Source organism: Bubalus kerabau, chromosome 9 (genome assembly GCF_029407905.1).
Source record: "Bubalus kerabau isolate K-KA32 ecotype Philippines breed swamp buffalo chromosome 9, PCC_UOA_SB_1v2, whole genome shotgun sequence".
Taxonomy (NCBI): domain Eukaryota; kingdom Metazoa; phylum Chordata; class Mammalia; order Artiodactyla; family Bovidae; genus Bubalus; species Bubalus kerabau.
Window position 1 is genome coordinate 25,899,019 of NC_073632.1, and position 21,020 is coordinate 25,920,038.

A 21,020-nucleotide genomic window follows, 5' to 3' on the forward strand; every position below is an offset into this window, starting at 1 on the left:
AGACTTTTGAATAGCAGCCATTCTGACTGGTGTGAGATGGTGCCTCATTGTGGTTTTGATTTGCATTTCTCTGATAATAGGTGATGTTGAGCATCTTTTCATGTGTTTGTTAGCCATCTGTATGTCTTCTTTAGAGAAATGTCTGTTTAGTTCTTTGGCCCATTTTTGATTGGGTCGCTTATTTTTCTGGAATTGAGCTGCAGGAGTTGCTTGTATATTTTTGAGATTAGTTGTTTGTCAGTTGCTTCATTTGCTATTATCTTCTCCCATTTTGAAGGCTGTCTTTTCACCTTGCTTGACTAAAGCTTTTAAAGTCATATATTTAGTCTGAGTACAAGCTTTAACTGTGTCACACTGGTACTCATCAAATTATTCATATTTTTATATATTAATTTCAGTATAACTTAAAATTCAATGTTAAATTCATTTTTCATTCAGAAATTTAATTTTAAATGGGTTAATCTTTTCTAAACTGTTCACTTTTAATTGAATTATTGTGATGAACTATTGTGACCAGAGACTACAGCTTACAAAATCTTACTTTTTGGAATTTATCATGATTTTTTGTGTGTGTGACAGAGTCCTTGATAATTTTAGCAAATATTCTACCGACAGAAGATCCAGTGCAGATTATGGATAAGAAATGTATGTTTTTGTGCACAAGATATTAAATGTGTATATAGCATAAAAGTGTAGGAAGCTTGTTGTTTCAAGAAAATTCTACTTAAGATGTAAATATAAAATTTGGGTTTGTGACAGAAAAATCAGCTTAAGAAGATAAAGACAGGAACAAATAAGCAGAGATCAAAGCAACATCTGATTTTAGCATGTAAATCCAGAAGCTTATAGTCAATATTCACAAATAAGCAGCATTCAGGCGTTAGAGAGATTGAGCTTAGGGATATAGAATTCTCCCAGTGAGAAAATTAGATTTCAGAGACAGGCAACATAGTTGCCAAAATGCTAGGAGTATGAGCCAGTACAGTTCCAAACAGAAAGACAGACTTGATTCTGAGTTAGTAGCTGGAAAATTCTGATATTGTCCCAATTTATACCATAATTGCTCCCAGAAAAGACAGCAGAAGTAGCATGATCTTATTCACGTTTCCTTGTTTGAAACCATTTTTATCTTTTAAAAGTATTGCTATATTTACTTCTACTCTGATACTTCCAGTATGCTATTTTCCACATTTGTGCAGCATACAACTTGATAGTGAACCTCTTTAACAGAAAATCTGTTCATCTTGAGTTGTGGTTTTAAACTGAGAGATGAAAATAAAGACTTGGAAAATTATTCAATCACTTGCAGAGAACACTCTTAAATGAAAGCACCCAAAAATAGACTATAGCAACAGGAATTTCCAAAGTGCATGGTCTTAGTTCCACACAGACCTAGATTTCAACATCATTCTGCCAGTTTGGATGGTTTTTTCTACCCAGAAATCTCCTGTGCATATTTGGCACAGGAGATCATCGGCTATGGCATGGATGATAAAAACACCCTCCCGTCCCCCATTAAAATACACTCCTATTGAATAGTTTCTTAGTTCAATATATCACTTCAACTTAAATCAACAGAGCTTATAAACAGCTATCAGTAGTTCAGAGGTCTTCAGTTTGCTCAACATAATGCTAAAGAAGCCAGAAGGGGACTTTCCAACATTGGCACTAAGAGCATGGGTTGGGGGCTGACCAGTGCCTTATACAATGTTTAACAGCATCCCTGGTCTCTAATCTCTGCCTAGCCCCTCAACAGCACTTGTGACAACCAAAAATGTCTTCAGTCATCATAAATTGTACTCTGGGTAGTGTAAAATTACCCATGTTTGAGAAACACTATCCTAGAGAAAAAACAGAAATGACTCTCCAGTTCTCCTCCACTGATGGAAAAGAACTAAGATTCTGTGCTATTGGGAAGTAAACATCTTTGAAATATATGTATCAGTGGCTACATGCACAATTAATCTCACTCAGAGAAGAGAGTCTCCTGTATTTTTCCATATATTTTTCACAAAGGAAATTCAAACACACCTTGAATTTGAGAAAGTACAATAAAGAGCAAAATAAGGTATTTTTTTCTAAAATCATCATAGACCACCCAGACAAAATAGTAACTTAAACTTATCCCAAACTTTAATTTCATATGTTTGTTGAAATTCATTCTAATTTCAGAGCTTGAGAGACATACTTTGATTCTTCTTTGAACTACTTGAGATATGCCTTGGTGCCATCTTACCATTGTTGGGAATTGCTGTCCTCTTCATCTTACAGTTCCTATAGAGGACAGGATGAAGGATCCAATAGTGGCTTCAACAAAAGACACCTGTGTACAGTGAATTAAAAGATGGTTGCTCCTTGGAAGGAAAGCTATCACAAACATAGACAACATATTAAAAAGCCGAGACATCTCTTTGCCAACAGATGTCTGTATAGTCAAAGCTGTGGTTTATACAGTAGTTTATGTGTATATATACACATATATACATGTGGTTTATATGGATGTGAGAGCTAAACCATAAAGAAGGCTGAGTGTTTAAGAATTGATGCTTTTGAAATGCGGTGTTGGAGAAGACTCTTGAGAGTCCCTTGGATAGCAAGATCAAACCAGTCATTTCTAAAGGAAGTCGACCCTGAATATTCATTGGGAGTGAAAGTGAAAGTGAAGTTGCTCAGTCGTGTCTGATTCTTAGTGACCCTATGGACTGCAGCCTACCAGGCTCCTCCATCCATGGGATTTTCCAGGCAAGAGTACTGGAGTGGGGTGCCACTGGGCCGATGCTAAAGCTGAAACTCCAATACTTCGGCCACCTAATGTGAAGAGGTGACTCATTGGAAAAGATGCTGATGCTGGGAAAGATTGACATCAAAAGAAGATGGGGATGACAGAGCATGAGATGTTTAGATAGCATCACTCACTCAATAGACATGAATAAGCAAACTCCAGGGGATCGTGGAGGACCATGGGGTCACAAACAGTCGGACACAACTCAGTGACTGAACAATAAAACAACTATAATGTATACATACTTTGAGGAAATTTAGGGAGAAAATACAGCCAATCCAATCCATTTATGATTCCAGCTAACCTTTCTTTGAGTGCTGTGTGCTTAGTTGCTCAGTCGTGTCCCACTCTTTGCCACCCTTGGACTGTAGCCCGCCTGGTACTTTACATCGCAGTTAATTTGGAGAGCAAATATCAATGGCAACAAACCAGTTGCTGTTCACTGATACTGAAAATTCAGCTAGAGCTGATGAAATTTCAATCATAAAGAAGCAAATTGAGCTATAATTTGGTATTTTAGCAAGAAGTAAATAAATTAATAAAATTATTTAGTGCTCACTCAATCGTGTCCAGCTCTGCAAACTCATGGACTCTACTTCTCTGTCCATAGGAATATCCTGGCAAGAATACTGGGGTGGGTTGCCATTTCCTCCTCCAGGGGATGTTCCCAACCCAGGGATCGAACCATATCTCCTGTAGCTCCTGCATTAGCAGGTGGATCCTTTACCATTGAGCCTTTACCTAAAAAGTAAAAGAAAAGTTTACATACTAAAATTGCACCAGAAAGTCTAAAAGGGAAGACTTTTATGAAATAAAAGATTAAATTAATCACATTAAGGAATAGAACTGAAAGGCTAAAAGAAACATAACAAACAATTGATGATAGCAGGGTACTGATATCCAGCACTGCATGCTTGTGATATTCTGTACAAAACCATTAATATTTCTCCTCAGAGATGACTCAATCTAACAATCTTTCAAACAAGAAAAACTCTTCTCTGAAGAACTGAAGGTATTTAGAGGGTACTTTTTTATAACACATTCTATTCTTTAGATAAAATGTATTCTCTCCTCTCTACAGGGTGTTATTACTTCTAATTCAGAAGCTTCGGTAAATGATCACAGCTAGTCCATCATCTCTCATAATGTCCATGTCAAGTCTTATGTGAGAATGGATTAATATTAATAACAAGCCGAAGAGAGGATATGTCAGAACTCTTGCTAACTTAAGAATTATTGTACTTTCTGAATTTGTCATAATGTGACAACTAATGGATAGCTTTGACAGGGCTTTTTAATGCTAGCTATGATGGTAATAGTAAGTTAACTGTACTTGCCTTATTTTAGCACTTCATGAAGGTATACACAATACTTTTAATATAAACTTTAATCAAAATGAAATTTTCTTAAATATTTCTTGATAGTGCATTGCCCTTGACCTCAGTTTCTTGAGATAACGTAAAGATCTCAGGTGTATGAGAAAATGACATTGAGGGATCACTGATACATCTCATGAGATAAGCTCAAGGGAGAGAAGGCCAAAAACATATCAGGACAAAAAAATGTATCAGCATTAAATGTAAGTGAAACAGGAGAACTAAAAGATTGATATGGAAGCAATATAAAATTCAATAGGGCTTTTCTACCAATGGATAAGGGTGTATCCGTGACTTTTATTAGGTTCAGTGGTAGTTCAGAATATAATATCTTTACAACTGTCTCAATTATTGGTATTTCTCAAATATAATACATATCCTAAGATGAGAACCATAGATTGATACCATGCAAATTGAGAGATTAGGAAGAGACAAATGGAAGCAGAAAATAACACAGAAAAAAAAAAAAGGCTAGTAAAATAGGATGGCATAATGCTCTGTTAAAAGCATGTTCTACTCTACTCAATAAAAAAATAGAATTTGAGCTGATAAGAGACTGTTGATGCTTCTATACTCCTCCAAATAGAAAGGAAAATGGAATTTCTGAATAAGACTAAGTCACCAAGCATGCATTTACAATTCATAAAATGTTACTTGAATAAAATATAAGTAATGTCATTTCCAATAAAGGCAGACTAGGTCATTGAAATAAATCTGATCAAACTACCTCAACAAAAAGTAGTTAATCTGTTTTTGTATTTTATATCACATCAATAGTATTAAACAGCTGTAAAGATATATAAACAATTTGAATTAATTGAAGAGCTTTTTAAATCTTCTAAAATTTTAATCTGAAGAATTCAAAACTTCAGTAAACTACTAGAATTACCAGGCTGCTCCATCCATGGGATTTTCCAGGCAAGAGTACTGGAGTGGGTTGCCATTTCCTCCTTCAGGTATAGCAAGTTTACTGGATACAAAATAAATATTAAAATCAATTACATCTCTGTATAAAAATAACAAATGAAAAATATTTTTTAAAAAAAGACACTTTAAACTGCATCAAAAATTTAAAGTAGATAAAAGTAAACTTAACAATATATATGTAACACCACTACAGAAAAAAAATGACAAACTCTATAGAGAAATAGAAAATAAAACTTAAATATATAGATACATTCATTACTTGAAAGATTTAATTTTATCAATGTCAATTCTATTCAAAGTAATGCATAGAGTCAAAGAAATCTCAATCAAAATGTCAACCTCTCTTCTTAAGGACTGGAAAGTGGACTTAAAAATTTATATAAAAATATAAAGGCCTAAGAACCAAAACACTCCTGAGGTAAAACTAGATAGGGGGTCTTAAGAAAATATCATGATGTATTTTTAAGACAAAACAACTGAGCAGAAATAGGAAAATGTACAAATGCAAGCAAATAGAGAACCCAAACAGGTCCATCCGTATATGAACCCAGTGTGGGGCCGTGGTGATGCAGCAGGGCCGTGGGTAAGAGATAATCCTTCAATAAGTGGTAATGGAGCCCGGGCATCCGTGCGAATGCGAGGCAGTATCTGTTGTCTCTCACCTACACTCTCTGTGAACAAAACCCTCTTGTCAATTGTCTTCCTTTGAGATGCTCCCAGTGAGAAGCACTGAAGGAAACTAGAAACTTTCTTTCTTCTGCATCTCCTATTGCAGTGACATAAATACAGTGGCAGGAGACCAGGAGATCTGTAGCTGCTGCAGGACTCAGCAGCATCGGAAGGAGGGTAAGTGTGTAGTGTCTCGCTCTATTCCAACATCAGCTGTTGCCAGCATAACCTTCTATTGTCTCACTGATGCTAGACTGGAAGCTTCAGCCGGAAGGGTATTAGGCAGCTTCCTGATCTTTGGGTAGCAACTCCTCCTCACTTTTGCTTCACTAGAGACTTCCTCCTTCTTCCTTTGGCTCCTTCAGTCCTTCCACCATTTTTCTAATCAATTCTCGAAGCAATGCTTTACTGAAGTACCTGGAATGATTTCTATTATCCAGAATGGACACTGACACAATATTCTACAACTGAAATAAAAATCAATTACGGGTGAATTAATTTCCAAAATGTAAAAGGCAAACCTATAAAGCTTTTAGGATGTAATATAGAATAATATTTTACAATCTTTGAGAGGGAAGGATTTTTCAAAAAAGACAGAAAGAGTCTTAACCACAAAGGAAACTACTGCTAAATTCTGCCTCAGTTAATTCAGAACTTCCATTTATTAAGATACCGGAAAGGAGATAAAAGACAGAGTAAGAAAAGAGATTTCCAACACAAAACTAAAATAAAAAGCTGGCATAAGAAATTAAGAACTTCTATATGGACACCTTATCTTTGACAAAGGAGGCAAGAATATACAATGGATTAAAGACAATCTCTTTAACAAGTGGTGCTGGGAAATCTGGTCAACCACTTGTAAAAGAATGAAACTAGAACACTTTCTAACACCATACACAAAAATAAACTCAAAATGGATTAAAGATCTAAACGGAAGACCAGAAACTATAAAACTCCTAGAGGAGAACATAGGCAAAACACTCTCTGACATACATCACAGCAGGATCCTCTATGACCCACCTCCCAGAATATTGGGAATAAAAGCAAAAATAAACAAATGGGACCTAATTAACCTTAAAAGCTTCTGCACATCAAAGGAAACTATTAGCAAGGTGAAAAGACAGCCTTCAGAATGGGAGAAAATAATAGCAAATGAAGCAACTGACAAACAACTAATCTCGAGAATATACAAGCAACTCCTACAGCTCAACTCCAGAAAAATAAATGACCCAATCAAAAAATGGGCCAAAGAACTAAATAGACATTTCTCCAAAGAAGACAGATAGATGGCTAACAAACACATGAAAAGATGCTCAACATCACTCATTATCAGAGAAATGCAAATCAAAACCACTATGAGATACCATTTCACACCAGTCAGAATGGCTGCGATCCAAAAGTCTACAAGCAATAAATGCTGGAGAGGGTGTGGGGAAAAGGGAACCCTCTTACACTGTTGGTGGGAATGCACACTAGTACAGCCACTATGGAGAACAGTGTGGAGATTCCTTAAAAAACTGGAAATAGAACTGCCTTATGATCCAGCAATCCCACTGCTGGGCATACACACTGAGGAAACCAGAAGGGAAAGAGACACGTGTACCCCAATGTTCATCGCAGCACTGTTTATAATAGCCAGGACATGGAAGCAACCTAGATGTCCATTAGCAGATGAATGAATAAGAAAGCTGTGGTACATATACACAATGGAGTATTACTCAGCCATTAAAAAGAATACATTTGAATCAGTTCTAATGAGGTGGATGAAACTGGAGCCTATTATACAGAGTGAAGTAAGCCAGAAAGAAAAACACCAATACAGTATACTAATGCATATATATGGAATTTAGAAAGATGGTAACAATAACCCTGTGTACGAGACAGCAAAAGAGACACTGATGTATAGAACAGTCTTATGGACTCTGAGAGAGAGGGAGAGGGTGGGAAGATTTGGGAGAATGGCATTGAAACATGTAAAATATCATGTATGAAACGAGTTGCCAGTCCAGGTTCGATGCACGATACTGGATGCTTGGGGCTGGTGCACTGGGATGACCCAGAGGGATGGAATGGGGAGGGAGGAGGGTTCAGGATGGGGAACACATGTATACCTGTGGCGGATTCATTTTGATATTTGGCAAAACTAATACAATTATGTAAAGTTTAAAAATAAAATTTAAAAAAAAAAAAAGAAATTAAGAACTTCTATGCTCCAGTAAGTCGATATGAAAGGGCAGAATCTCAATAGGAAATGAGCAAATCATTTGGATGGCATTTTATATCTACAAAAAGAAAATCCAAAGTGATATATGAATATATGGAAAGACACTCATTCACAGTTTCTAATCTCTGAGATTTTCTCCTCCTCTTCTTTCTCCCTTCATCCTTTCTCTCACTCTCATCTGGCTCCCCCTTCTCCTTCCTCTTCTTCTCACACCTCAAGTCACTCTCTTTTCCCCTTTGCTCTTCTAAACCTTCTAACTTCTCTGTAATCAATCTCCTATTTGAATTACTGAGAGAGGTTTTGTTCTCAAAATTGTTCTCACAAGTTGAATTGCTTTGAAATGAATTCTAATCATGTTGGGGACCAATATTAAACATGTAAGCTTGTTAAATTATAACTTTTTTAAAAAATGATATTTCTGAGAAGGAGTTTAAGATCATGGAGTAGGAGGACACTGAGCTCATTTTCCTCCATGAACACATCAAAAGTACAGCTACATATGGAGTAATTCTCAATGAAAACAAAATGGAGACTGGAAGAAAGATTTTCCTGCAACCAAGCCTGTCAAGAAAGATCTACATAGGATTGAGTAGAAAGGAAGAAGTGGTCATGTTGGGACCCATGCTCCCAGAAGGGGACATGGAAGAGGAGGGTGATATCATGAACTCAGGAATCCTCCTTGGGGAAGGAGGAGTTCAACTACACATTAGGCACCCCAATCCTGGGTCCAGTGCTGAGAACACAAGTCCCCTTAACTGGTTTGAAACCCATTGGACTTACAGAAGGCCTGTAAGGAGCCAAGACTACACTCCTGAAGAGAGTGCACATGTGTGCTTACTCCCAGGAATAAGGTGGGCTTCCCTGGTGGCTCAGACAGTAAAGAATCTGCCTGCAATGCAGGAGCCCTGTGTTCCATCCCTGGGCCAGGAAGATCGTCTGGAGAAGGGAATGGCTACCCACTCTAGTGTTCTTGCCTGGAGAATACCATGGGCTGGCAGGCTAGAGTCCATGGGGTCACAAAGAGTCAGGCGCAACTGTGAGGTGGACGAAACAGGTTGACATTGCCTGGGGCTCTAGCCAATGCCCGATGATTCCCCCACTGTAGACTTGGACCTCCACCGAGCCACAACTCTGGCCTCTTTGGCTGCAATTCATTTTCTCACTAGGGCAAAGGCTACCATGACCAAGGAGAGTGCACCTTTAAGGGATTCGAGCCAGCTCACCTGCAGCATTGCATCTGAACCATACAGGGGCCTGTCATTGCTGGCATTTGTGGAGATGGTAGGTCAGGAGCCATCTGGAACTCTAGTTTTGAGTTTTGTAAAACTTAGGACACTACGAAGTCTATCTGGATTTAGTTACAGCCCTTGTTCTAATATCAGATACCCTAAATAGCAAATCTTGTATTGGACAAAGTATAATTTTTCTTTGCTAACCTTACATCCCTTTAAGGCGAAAAGCTTTAGCAAACGGATGCTGTCTTTATTGGAGGAGGCTTGAGGAGAGAAAACAAGCAAGTCATCCAAATATTGTAACAAAGTAGAACCTCTAAAGGAACTTTTTAATCACTCAGATCAATGTTTAGGGTTTGAGAGAAATAAGGACCTTCAGTAAAACCCTGATGCATTAGTGCCCAGGAGAATTGTTTTTCTTCCTAAGTGAAGGCAGAAAAGCATTAGCTAGCTTGAACAGCTGGAATACTAAACAATGTACCACATAAACCAATTACAGTAAAGAATTTACTTCTGGTGGGAATGTATATTAATAACGCATGAGGATTAGGAACAACAGGGTGCTGAGAGATGATAATGCTGTTTGTTGCTCAGATATCCTGGATTTCCCCCCTCAACTCTAGATTTTCTCACTGGTAAAGGGAAATATTACAGAAGCTGTGCTGTGTGTGTGTGCTCAGTCGTGTTCGAGTCTGACTTTTTGCAACCCCATGGACTGGAGCCTCTTCATTCTTTCTGGAGCTCTTTCTCCACTTTTATCCAGTAGCATATTGGGCACCTACCAACCTAGGGAGTTCAACTTTAAGTGTTATATCTTTTTGCTTTTTCATATTGTTCATGGGTTCTCATGACAAGAATACTGAAGTGGTTTGCCATTTTCTTCTCCAGTGGACTTCCCTGATGGCTCAGATAATAAAATGTCTGCCTACAATGCAGGAGACCCAGGTTCAATCCCTGGGTCAAAAGATTCCCTGGAGAAGGAAGTGGCAACCCACTCCAATATTCTTGTCTGAAGAATCCCATGGAGAGAGGAATCTGGTGGGCTACAGTCCATGGGGTTGCAAAGAGTTGGACAAAACTAAGCAAACTTTACTCACTCACTCACTCACTCTCCAGTGGATCACATTTCATCAGAACTCTTCACCATGACCTATCCATCTTGGGTGGCCCTACATGACATGGCTCACAGTTTCACTGAGTTCAACAAGGCTGTGATCCATGTAATCAGTTTGGTTAGTTTTGTGTGATTGTGGTTTTCATTCTGTCTGTCCTCTGATGGATAAGGATAAGAGGCTTGTGGAAACTTCCGGATGGGAGGGACTGGCTACAGGTAAATATGGGTCTTGCTCTGATGGGTGGGGTCATGCTCAGTAAATCTTTAATCCAATTTTCTGTTGATGAGTGGGGCTGTGTTCCCTTCCTGTAGATTTGCCTAGTGCTTGATGAAAGTGAAAGAGGAGAGTGAAAAAGTTGGCTTAAAGCTCAACATTCAGAAAACTAAGATCATGGCATCTGGTCCCATCAATCATGGGAAATAGATGGGGAAACAGTGGAAACAGTGTCAGACTTTATTTTTGGGGGCTCCAAAATCACTGCAGATGGTGACTGCAGCCATGAAATTAAAAGACTTTTGCTCCTTGAAAGAAAAGCTATGACAAACATAGCATATTAAAAACTAGTGACATTACTTAGCCAACAAAGTGTCTAGTCAAAGGTATGGTTTTTCCAGTAGTCATGTATGGATGAAAGAGTTGGATCATAAAGAAAGCTGAGTGCTGAAGAATTAATACTTCTGAACTGTGCTGTTGGAGAAGACTCCTGAGAGTTCCTCAGACAGCAAGGAGATCAAACCAGTCAAACCTGAACGAAATCAGTCTTGGATGTTCATTGGAAGGACTGATGCTGAAGCTGAAGCTCCAATACTTTGGCTACCTGATGCAAAGTACTGACTCATTGGAAAAGACCCTGATGCTGGGAAAGATTGAAGGCGGGAGGAGAAGGGGACAACAGAGGATAAAATGGTTGGATGGCATCATTGACCCAATGGACACGAGTTTAAGCAAGCTCCAGGAGATAGTGATGGACAGGGAAGCCTGGCATGCTGCTGGCCATGGGGTCTCAAAGAGTTGAACATGACTGAGCAACTGAACTGAACTAAACTGGGCCCCACCAGGTCTTCTGTCCTTAGAATTTTGCAAGAATACTGGAGTGGGTTGACATTTCCTTCTCCAGGGTATCTTCCTGACCCAGGGATTGAACCCATGTCTCCTGCATCTCCCACACTGGAGGCATATTCTTTATCACTGCACCACCTGTGTGCATTACAGGTGTGTACTAGCGTACACGGATAATAAGGCAATAAACCTTGCATTTTTCTATTATGGGCTTTGTTCCTTAAATGGTTTCTTTACTTATGGGTATTGATTAATTCTGGGAAGAGGCTTTGAGGGATCTATTTGAACTGTAATAAGAGATGTGCTGCAAATTTTTCCAAAATCAGTTGAATATTTTCCCCCTAAGGAAAGTGGTAGCTAAAACAAAAGGGACATATGATCTATGTTCTCAGAATTTGTTCTAGTACCATCATCAAAGACAAAGCAAATAAAATATATCTAAGAGTCATTTAATTCTCCTGGTGGTTACTTTGCTGATTACTGTCAAATTCTAGAATTATTTCCTTTTTTTTTTTTTTTTTTTTGAGAGAAAGAAAATCTGGCATGATACTCCGCTTAAAATTCTCAACTTAATAAATTGATATTAGTAGAGGAAGAAGAAAAGGATATATATCTCTCAAAGGGCCTAAACAAAAAGGAATATGTTCAGAGAGGATCCTCTTGAGGTTCATTAAAGATCCTACTATTTAAACTATTTGAGTACTTTGAGGCAGGAGCTGCTTCTAGCAGTGGGACTGAGCACCAAGAGTGTAGCTGCTCTGTCAATTAGGGCTGGATGAGATTCACCTACAATCTGGAGAAATGTGCTCCAAGCCAATTAAGAAGGAGGATTGGAAAGAGCCCCTGTGGTTCTTCAGAACCCCATTATTAAGAATTGGAAGGACATGTGAAAGGCTAGTTAGAGGGTTGAAAGCGCTAAAGTGCTTAAATTTGTAACAATCTCTTTTCCAATGTTCTGGATTTATAATGAGAGCAGAAACTAAGAGAGTTTTTGTTTCATTTATAGCCTTCATTTGTTGAAGATTAAGAATTTAGGTGGTCTTCCTTTGAGGCAACTCATCAAGAGTGTGAGAGAGATGCTTTGCCAGGGAAATCAGGAATGAACCTAGTTTCCCATCTCATCCTGGTCCTTTTTGTCCCTGTTCAGTCCATTAATGGGCCTCCCTGGTGGCCTCGCAGTAGAGAATACACCTGCTACACAGGAGAAGCAGGTTCGATCCCTGGGTTGGGAAGAGCCCCTGGAGGGGGACATGGCTATCCACTCCAGTATTCTCGCCTGGTGAATCCTATGGACAGAGGAGCCTGGTGGGCTACAGTCCATAGGGTCACAAAGCATTGGACACGACTGAAGCGACTTAGCATGCATGCACACAGACTATTAATAAACACAGACTTAAAGCTACCTGAGTGAAATCAACATCTGAAGAAAGATCAGGATTTTCTTTAAAATCTATCTGAAGTCAAACGTAATAATCATGAACAGGGTCATTAGATTTTTGTGTGCAATCCTGAATTTTGTTCCAGTCAATAGGCTCTGGAAAGGTCCTAGGAATTGCCCAGGGAAGTCACCTAGCAATTTCTTGAGCATGATCATGTAATAAGTTAGCAGACTGCTCTCCTAGTTATAACTTTAGAAACCTTTTTAGGATTTTCCTAATTAGCAATTTTTATCCAGGGTTGGACCTGACTGTCACCAACAACATATGAAGTAACTGATATAAGTGAGAGAATCCAAGGTGAAAAGTTTGAAGGACTATATTAAATTCCTTAGCAAATTTGTGAGGATCTTCAGCTACTTTGGGAAAATCTTTGATTATGGCTTGAAGTTCAGCTTTAGTCTAGCGCATATAAGAAATTAAGGGTTTAGCTTCTGGATCTTCAGACAGCTTAGTTTTAAAGGGACCATTTCTGAAACTCTGGGAAGAGTTTCAGAGAAAAGGAGTCTGGCAAGAGAATTAGTATGGGGGACTGACTGTATAGAGGCGGCATAGGCAGCATAGAAGGGAAGGAAGAAGATGGTGCAGGAGGTGAAGTCTGATCATGAGGAGCTGATGGAGAGAGACAAGATGGTGCCAGGGGTGGATCCTGAGATAATGAAGCCAAGGAAGAGGAACCTGAGGCTTTGAGGCCATTCTATCTTTCTTTAATCATCTGTTTGCCTCGGTTAATCTTAAAGCCTTATTTTGCAGAGAGGCAAGTTCAGAATTTTTATAACATTGGGAACAAACTAAAATAAGCATTCCATTCAATTCTGGAAATTTTTCAGCTACTGTTGTCCAATCTAGTTTTAAGAAATTAGGACAGCCTTCAGAATGGGAGAAAATAATAGCAAATGAAGCAACTGACAAACAACTAATCTCAAAAATATACAAGCAACTTCTGCAGCTCAATTCCAGAAAAATAAATGACCCAATCAAAAAATGGGCCAAAGAACTAAATAGACATTTCTCCAAAGAAGACATACAGATGGCTAACAAACACATGAAAAGATGCTCAACATCACTCATTATCAGAGAAATGCAAATCAAATCCACAATGAGGCACCATTTCACACTAGTCAGAATGGCTGCGATCCAAAAGTCTACAAGTAAGAAATGCTGGAGAGGGTGTGGAGAAAAGGGAACCCTCTTATACTGTTGGTGGGAATGCAAACTAGTACAGCCACTATGGAGAACAGTGTGGAGATTCCTTAAAAAACTGGAAATAGAACTGCCATATGACCCAGCAATCCCACTGCTGGGCATACACACTGAGGAAACCAGAAGGGAAAGAGACACGTGTACCCGAATGTTCATCACAGCACTGTTTATAATAGCCAGGACATGGAAGCAACCTAGATGTCCATCAGCAGACGAATGGATAAGAAAGCTGTGGTACATATACACAATGGAGTATTACTCAGCCATTAAAAAGAATACATTTGAATCAGTTCTAATGAGGTGGATGAAACTGGAGCCTATTATACAGAGTGAAGTAAGCCAGAAAGAAAAACACCAATACAGTATACTAATGCATATATATGGAATTTAGAAAGATGGTAACGATAACCCTGTATGCGAGATAGCAAAAGAGACACAGATGTATAGAACAGTCTTTTGGACTCTGTGGGAGAGGGAGAGGGTGGGATGACTTGGGAGAATGGCATTGAAACATATATAATATCATATATGAAACGAATCGCCAGTCCAGGTTCAATGCATGATACAGGATGCTTGGGGCTAGTGCACTGGGATGACCCAGAGGGATGGTATGGGGAGGGAGGTGGGAGAGGGGTTCAGAATGGGGAACACATGTATACCTGTGGCGGATTCATGTTGATGTATGGCAAAACCAATACAATATTTTAAAGTAATTAGCCTCCAATTAAAATAAATAAATTTATAATTAAAAAAAGAAAAAAAGAAGAAATTAAAAGTTTGGAATTTCAGAAATCCCCATAATGGCCACTGATATTCTAAATTGCCTTTAGTCAGATTAGTCCATTTCATTAGAAATGTGCATAAAGAAAGACTGGTTTTTAATATAAAATCAGCTGGAGTCCTTACAGGAGGTGCACCCTCCAAAAACTTAGATAACTGGGATCCTATCTCTCAGAGCTTTTTCTCTGGAGTAAAGAACACTTTCAAACAGCTTAAACAACTTTCAGCACGAACTGTTCAGTTCAAACACCTTTAAAGCTAATCCCAGTCAGCCCTGTGGAGACAGCTTGGTCCCAGAAAAGGCCAGTTTCCAGAGCTTAGCCTGGAAAGAAAGAAACTGAAGGCTGAAAATCTGGCACAGTTTCAAAGAAATAGTCTCTGTTCCCAAAGGAATGAGTTGAAAGTCTGATCCTCAAATCAGACTGAAATGCCAAAGGAGTCCTTGCTCACAAAACAAGGCCTTAACAGGAAAGACAAAACTTTAAAATAGATCCTGAATAAAACCCGGAGAACTTCAAACACAAAGAGGGTGTGAATTCAGATTCAGAAAAAAAGATGTACCTTCAAACCTCATGACCAGGAAAAGAATAGTCAGTGACTTTGGGCTCAAGGTGTCTACTGCATCTGTTTCCTCACCAGTTCCAGAACCAGCTCTGGCATCTTCTCTGGCCCCCTTGAAGGCCACCAAAATGTTCACCTAAAACAAAGAGGGGGCCATATATTTCTCCAGCAAAGATGGGTTTATTTGGAATGCACAGAGAATTACAAATCAGGCTCTGCCACTCTGGCGAGTCTCATGCAAGTCCGCTGCACAGCAAGAGAAGGAGAAGGCTTTTAAGATGGGGAAACGCAGGTGGGAGGCCTGCAGGAGACCAAGAGCCCATGGTTTTTCATTGGCTGAATACTAGAGTCTTTCTTCTTCCCATTGGGCTCTATCATTTCAGAGTGTGAGAGCTCCCCCTTCTGGCCTCTCGAATATTTAATCGGGGTTTTCTGTTTATTAATTTTTACAGATATTATACGTAAAGCACATACGACAAAAAAAAAAAAAAGAACAAGTAGGACTACATCAAACTAAAAGGCTCTGCAAAGCAAAAGAACCCACAAAGTAAAAAGATGGAATTAACCTATGGAATGGGAAAAAATATTTGCAAACCACATGTCTGACAGGGGTAATATCCAAAAGATATAAGCAATTCATACAACTCAATAGCTAACACACAAATAATCCCATTAAAAATGGGCAAACTTCCTGAATAGACATTTTCCCAAAGAAGACATACAAATGGCCAGCAGTCACATGAGAAGATACTCAACATCACTTACTCATTTTGTTATTGTTGTTCAGTTGCTCTGTCATATCCAACTGTTTGCAACCCCATGGGCTGCAGCATGCCAGGCTTCCCAGTCCTTCACTATCTCCCACTTTTTGCCTAAACTCATGTCCATTGAGTCAATGATGCCATTCAACCATCTCATTCTCTGTCACCCCCTTCTCCTCCTGCCCTCAATCTTTCCCAACACCAGGGTCTTTTCCAATGAGTCAGATCTTTGCATCAGGTGCCAAAGTATTAGAGCTTTAGCATCAGTCCTTCCAATGAATATTCTGCATTGATTTTCTTTAGGATTGACTGGTTTGATCTCCTTGCTGTCCAAGGGACTCTCAAGACTCTTCTCCAGCACCACAGTTTGAAGGCATCAATTCCTTGGTGCTCAGCCTTTTTTATTATCCAGCTCTCATGTCCATACATGACTACTGGAAAAACCATAGGTTTGACTATCCAGACCTTTGTCAGAAAAGTAATGTCTCTGCTTTTGAATATGCTCTCTAGGTTTGTCACTGCTTTTCTTCCAAGAAGCAAGCGTCTTTTAATTTCATGGCTACAGTCACCATCCACAGTGATTTTGGAGCTGAAGAAAATAAAGTCTGTCATTGTATCACCAATCATTAGAGAAATATAATCTACACCACAATAAGATATCACTTCAGATCTGTTGAAATAGTCATCATCAAAATAACAAATGATAGTGAGGATATTGGAGAAAAGGGAAGCCTTGTGTACTGTCAGTGAGACGATAAACTGGCGCAGCTGCTACCGAAAGCAGTAGAAAGGATCCTCAGAAATTACAAATAGATCTACCATATGATCCAGCAATCCCACTGGGAATACATCCAAAGAAACAAAAACACTAACTTGAAGAGATGTCTCTACCCCGCCCATGCTCACTGCATCATCATGATAGTGAAGACATGAAAACAATCTAAGTGTCCATCGAGGAATGAATGGATAAAGAAGCTGTGGTGTATAGTCACAATGGAATATATTCAGCCATACAAATTAGGAAATCCTGACATTAGAAACAACACAGATAGACCTTGAGGGCATTCTGTTAAGTGAAATAAGTCAGACAGTAAGAGACAAATACTGTATGACCTCATTTTGTATGGTATTTTTCAAAAAAAAAAAATAAGCTCATAGAAAAAGAGAACTGATTTTTGGTTACCAGAGCCAAGGGGTGGGGAGAGGGGGAATTGGTGGAAGATGACCTAAAGGTACAAAGTTCCAGTAATAAGAGAAATAAATACTAGGGATATAGTGTACAACATGATAACCATAGTTGCTGCTGCTGCTGCTAAATCGCTTCAGTCGTGTCCGACTCTGTGCGACCCCATAGACGGCGGCCCACCAGGCTCCCCCGTCCCTGGGATTCTCCAGGCAAGAACACTGGAGTGGGTTGCCATTTCCTTCTCCAAGGCATGAAAGTGAAAAGTGAAAGTGAAGTCGCTCAGTTGTGCCTGACTCTTAGCGACCTCATGGACTGCAGCCTACCAGGCTCCTCCATCCATGGGATTGTCCAGGCAAGAGTACTGGAGTGGGGTGCCAGTGCCTTCTCCAGATAACTATAGTTAATACTGTATGAAATATATGAAAGTTAAGAGAGCAAATACTGCAAGTTCTCATTGCAAGAAAATTTTTTTTTCTTTCCATTGAATCTATAAGAGATTATGGATGCCAACTAAATATATATTTCACAATATTTTTGTAATTCCAACCATTATGCTGCACACCTTAAACTTATAGTGACATGTGTCAATTATATCCCTATTAAACTGGAAAAAAGAACTCAGGTGTTTTCCTATCTCTTTATTATACACGATCTCAATTCTTTTCTATGGTTGGTTGTCTTTATGGTCTTAGATTGACTGCCAAAAGCAAGAGAGCAATGATCCTTGCTCAGGTCAAGTAGGCAGAGAGTACTAGAGAAGTCAGTGGACTGATTCCAGGAACCCAAGCAATCCTCTCCTCTCATGTCCCTCTGTATCCTTTCTTTCCCCTCCTCCTTTTCTTCCTTCCTGAATCTATTCTGTCTTGCTTTCCTCCCTTTTTCTCTCCCTCCTGTTCTCCCTTCTTTTTATCCTTCCTTTTCCCCTTGTCTCTTTTTCTCTCTTTATGTGTCCCTCATTTTTCTTTCTTTATTTATTGAGTATCTGCCATAGGCATGTCACCGTTCTAAGTTTTAGGGCTACATCAGTGCATAAGACAGTAAACAAATAAATAAATAAATAACCTCCTGTCTTCATACAGCTTACATTCTAGTGGAGCCAAGCTGCTTCCTCAACTAAACAAATCACTGGTCAGAAGAATGAGATCACAATGGTTAGAGACTGCCCCCTGCAGTGTAACTGTTACTAGGGTGTCTACTGTTGATACATTCTGCCCAATATATTTCATATATTCTTGAGATCAGTCATAGGTATCAAATCTTCAAGCATCTCCCAGTCTATGGCAAGGAGGAATCCTGCCCTGTTCTAAATACCTTATGTTTTCCTTCTCAGACAAAAGAAAGCAAAGGAGCTTAAATTTTACTAACAACATATTGTTGTCATTTTAAAATCCCAGACCTTGCATCCATCCTGGTTTATTATAATTTAATGTAAAAATAATGTAATGTTTGAATCATAGACTACATGATATACTATAATGGTAATCCTTAAATGCCCATTTCATTAAAATTTTATATGTACCCAAGATCTAAAAGTCCCTATTGCTACAGCAAATCATTTCACAACTGTATCTAATAACAATGTCTGGTGGTGATCTTCAATTAAATTAGTCATTTGTAATCAGAGCAAATGGATCTGAGCCAAGGCTGCTGATTTCACTTAGAGTGTGGTTTTACAAATCCTACCAATTCTCACCTCGATTCTCACCAAAATCTAACTCCACTGGGGGAGAATCAGGATGAAACCCTGCTTTTGTTTATTTTATTGTGTAGCTTTAAATTTTGGGAAATTACGTGTAATTTGGGATTCGCGTTACTAACTTGATGAGCTATTGAAACTATGGATCCGAGCAGAGGTAACTGATGCAAAGCAGGGGAGGTATGGCCATTTACACCTACACTGATGGAATGTTCAGGAATCCACATTGTGAATGTATGTGCTTTATGCTTTTGACAAAGTGTCTGGTAAAGCCTTGTATAATAACACTAGGGGCCCCTGGATTTAATATGACTATGGAATTGCATCACAGCAGGGCATATTCCTGCACCAGAATTGTTGTCCTTATAAGCAAACATAGTAAATTCCTGCTATAAAATAAAATAAAGTTATGCATTTCCATCCTAAGAGTCCAACTTATGCTTAGGGGTGAGAGTCATAGCTACTGCAGAAAGTTGGAAATATTTTTTCACTGACCAGGACATTTCAGTTTCAGCAACCAATAAATAATGAATGAATCAATAAGGCATGTATTATTAAAAAGATCGTTTACATTAGGACCTCATTGTTTACCCATTCTTAATGTAATAGCTTGCATCTAACATCCTCAAACTCCCAGTCCATCCCTCTCCCTCCCACCCCCACTTGGCAACCACAAGTCGATTCTCTATGTCTATGAGTCTGTTTCTGCTTTGAATTATATTCAGCATCCTGTGATAAACCATAATGTAAAAGAATATTTTAAAAAGAATGTATATATGTGTAGAGCTGAGTCACTTTGCTGTACAGCAGAGGGCAAGGAATCTGCCTGCAATGCAGGAGACCCAGGTTAGGAAGATCCCCTGGAGAAGAGAAGGACAACCCACTCCACTATTCTTGCCTAGAGAATTTCAAGGACAGAGGAGACTGGTGGGCTGCAATCCATGGGGTTGCAAAGAGTCGGCCACGACTGAGCAACTAACACACATACACAGAAATTGGTACAATGTTATTAACCAACTCTACTTCAATAAAGAAAAAGACAGTTTATACTTATTTTTCAATCATAAACAAAATCATAACAGAAAGGCTTACTCACGGGGAAAACAATTAAATGATGCTTCAAATTAGTGAAGTTTTTAAACATAATTTCATAGACATAAGGGAAGAGCAAGTTTTCAAGAAGAAGGTGCTTTGTTTAGTCGCTCAGTCGTGTCCGACTCTCTGAGACCCCATGGACTGCAGCCCACCCCTGCCATGCCCTCCTCCAAGAAGAAGCATATTAGAAGCTATTTCCGTTTCAATAGAACCCGTATTCACTGGATGTCGTGGAATTCCACTGTCTTCTGTACAGACCTCACACAGATGCCAGAAGCCAGGACCCTGTCCATGGCCCCACAGGTGTGTGGCCATGTGCCCACAGGAGTCTTACCACTCATGCACCTGTGCGTAGGCTTCACACTACCCATCAGGACAGGCACCTTGACTCTCAGTCCTTGTGGGCATGATCCACAAGAATCATCTTCCTGTCATCTCATCATCACTCTTTTTCCCTATAATGTTCCTATCCTCCCATTTTTCTTCTGCAAACACTAGCATCTTACCACTTGTAACAGTCTGCCTTTTCTTACTCATCATCCCTTGCCTAGTTTCCTCTTTAATTCCTGTCTCTATCATCCTCACCAACAGCCTCCAGCTTCAGTGTCTGGATGGTATCTCTTCACCTCTTTTGGTAAATTCCTCTTTTTTATTTTTCAAAAAAAAGTTTTTATTTCTCTTTATTTCCTTAAAATCACTGAACTTAGGACTTGATGGTCCATAACCCCAAGCCCTCTCACACAATACTTACTTTCTTCAACCCACCCCTCCATTTAGCAGAACTCTACTACCACTGCTGCTGCTACTGCTAAGTCACTTCAGTCGTGTCCGACTCTGTGTGACCCCATAGACGGCAGCCCACCAGGCTCCCCCATCCCTGGGATTCTCCAGGCAAGAACACTACAGGCCATTAATTCA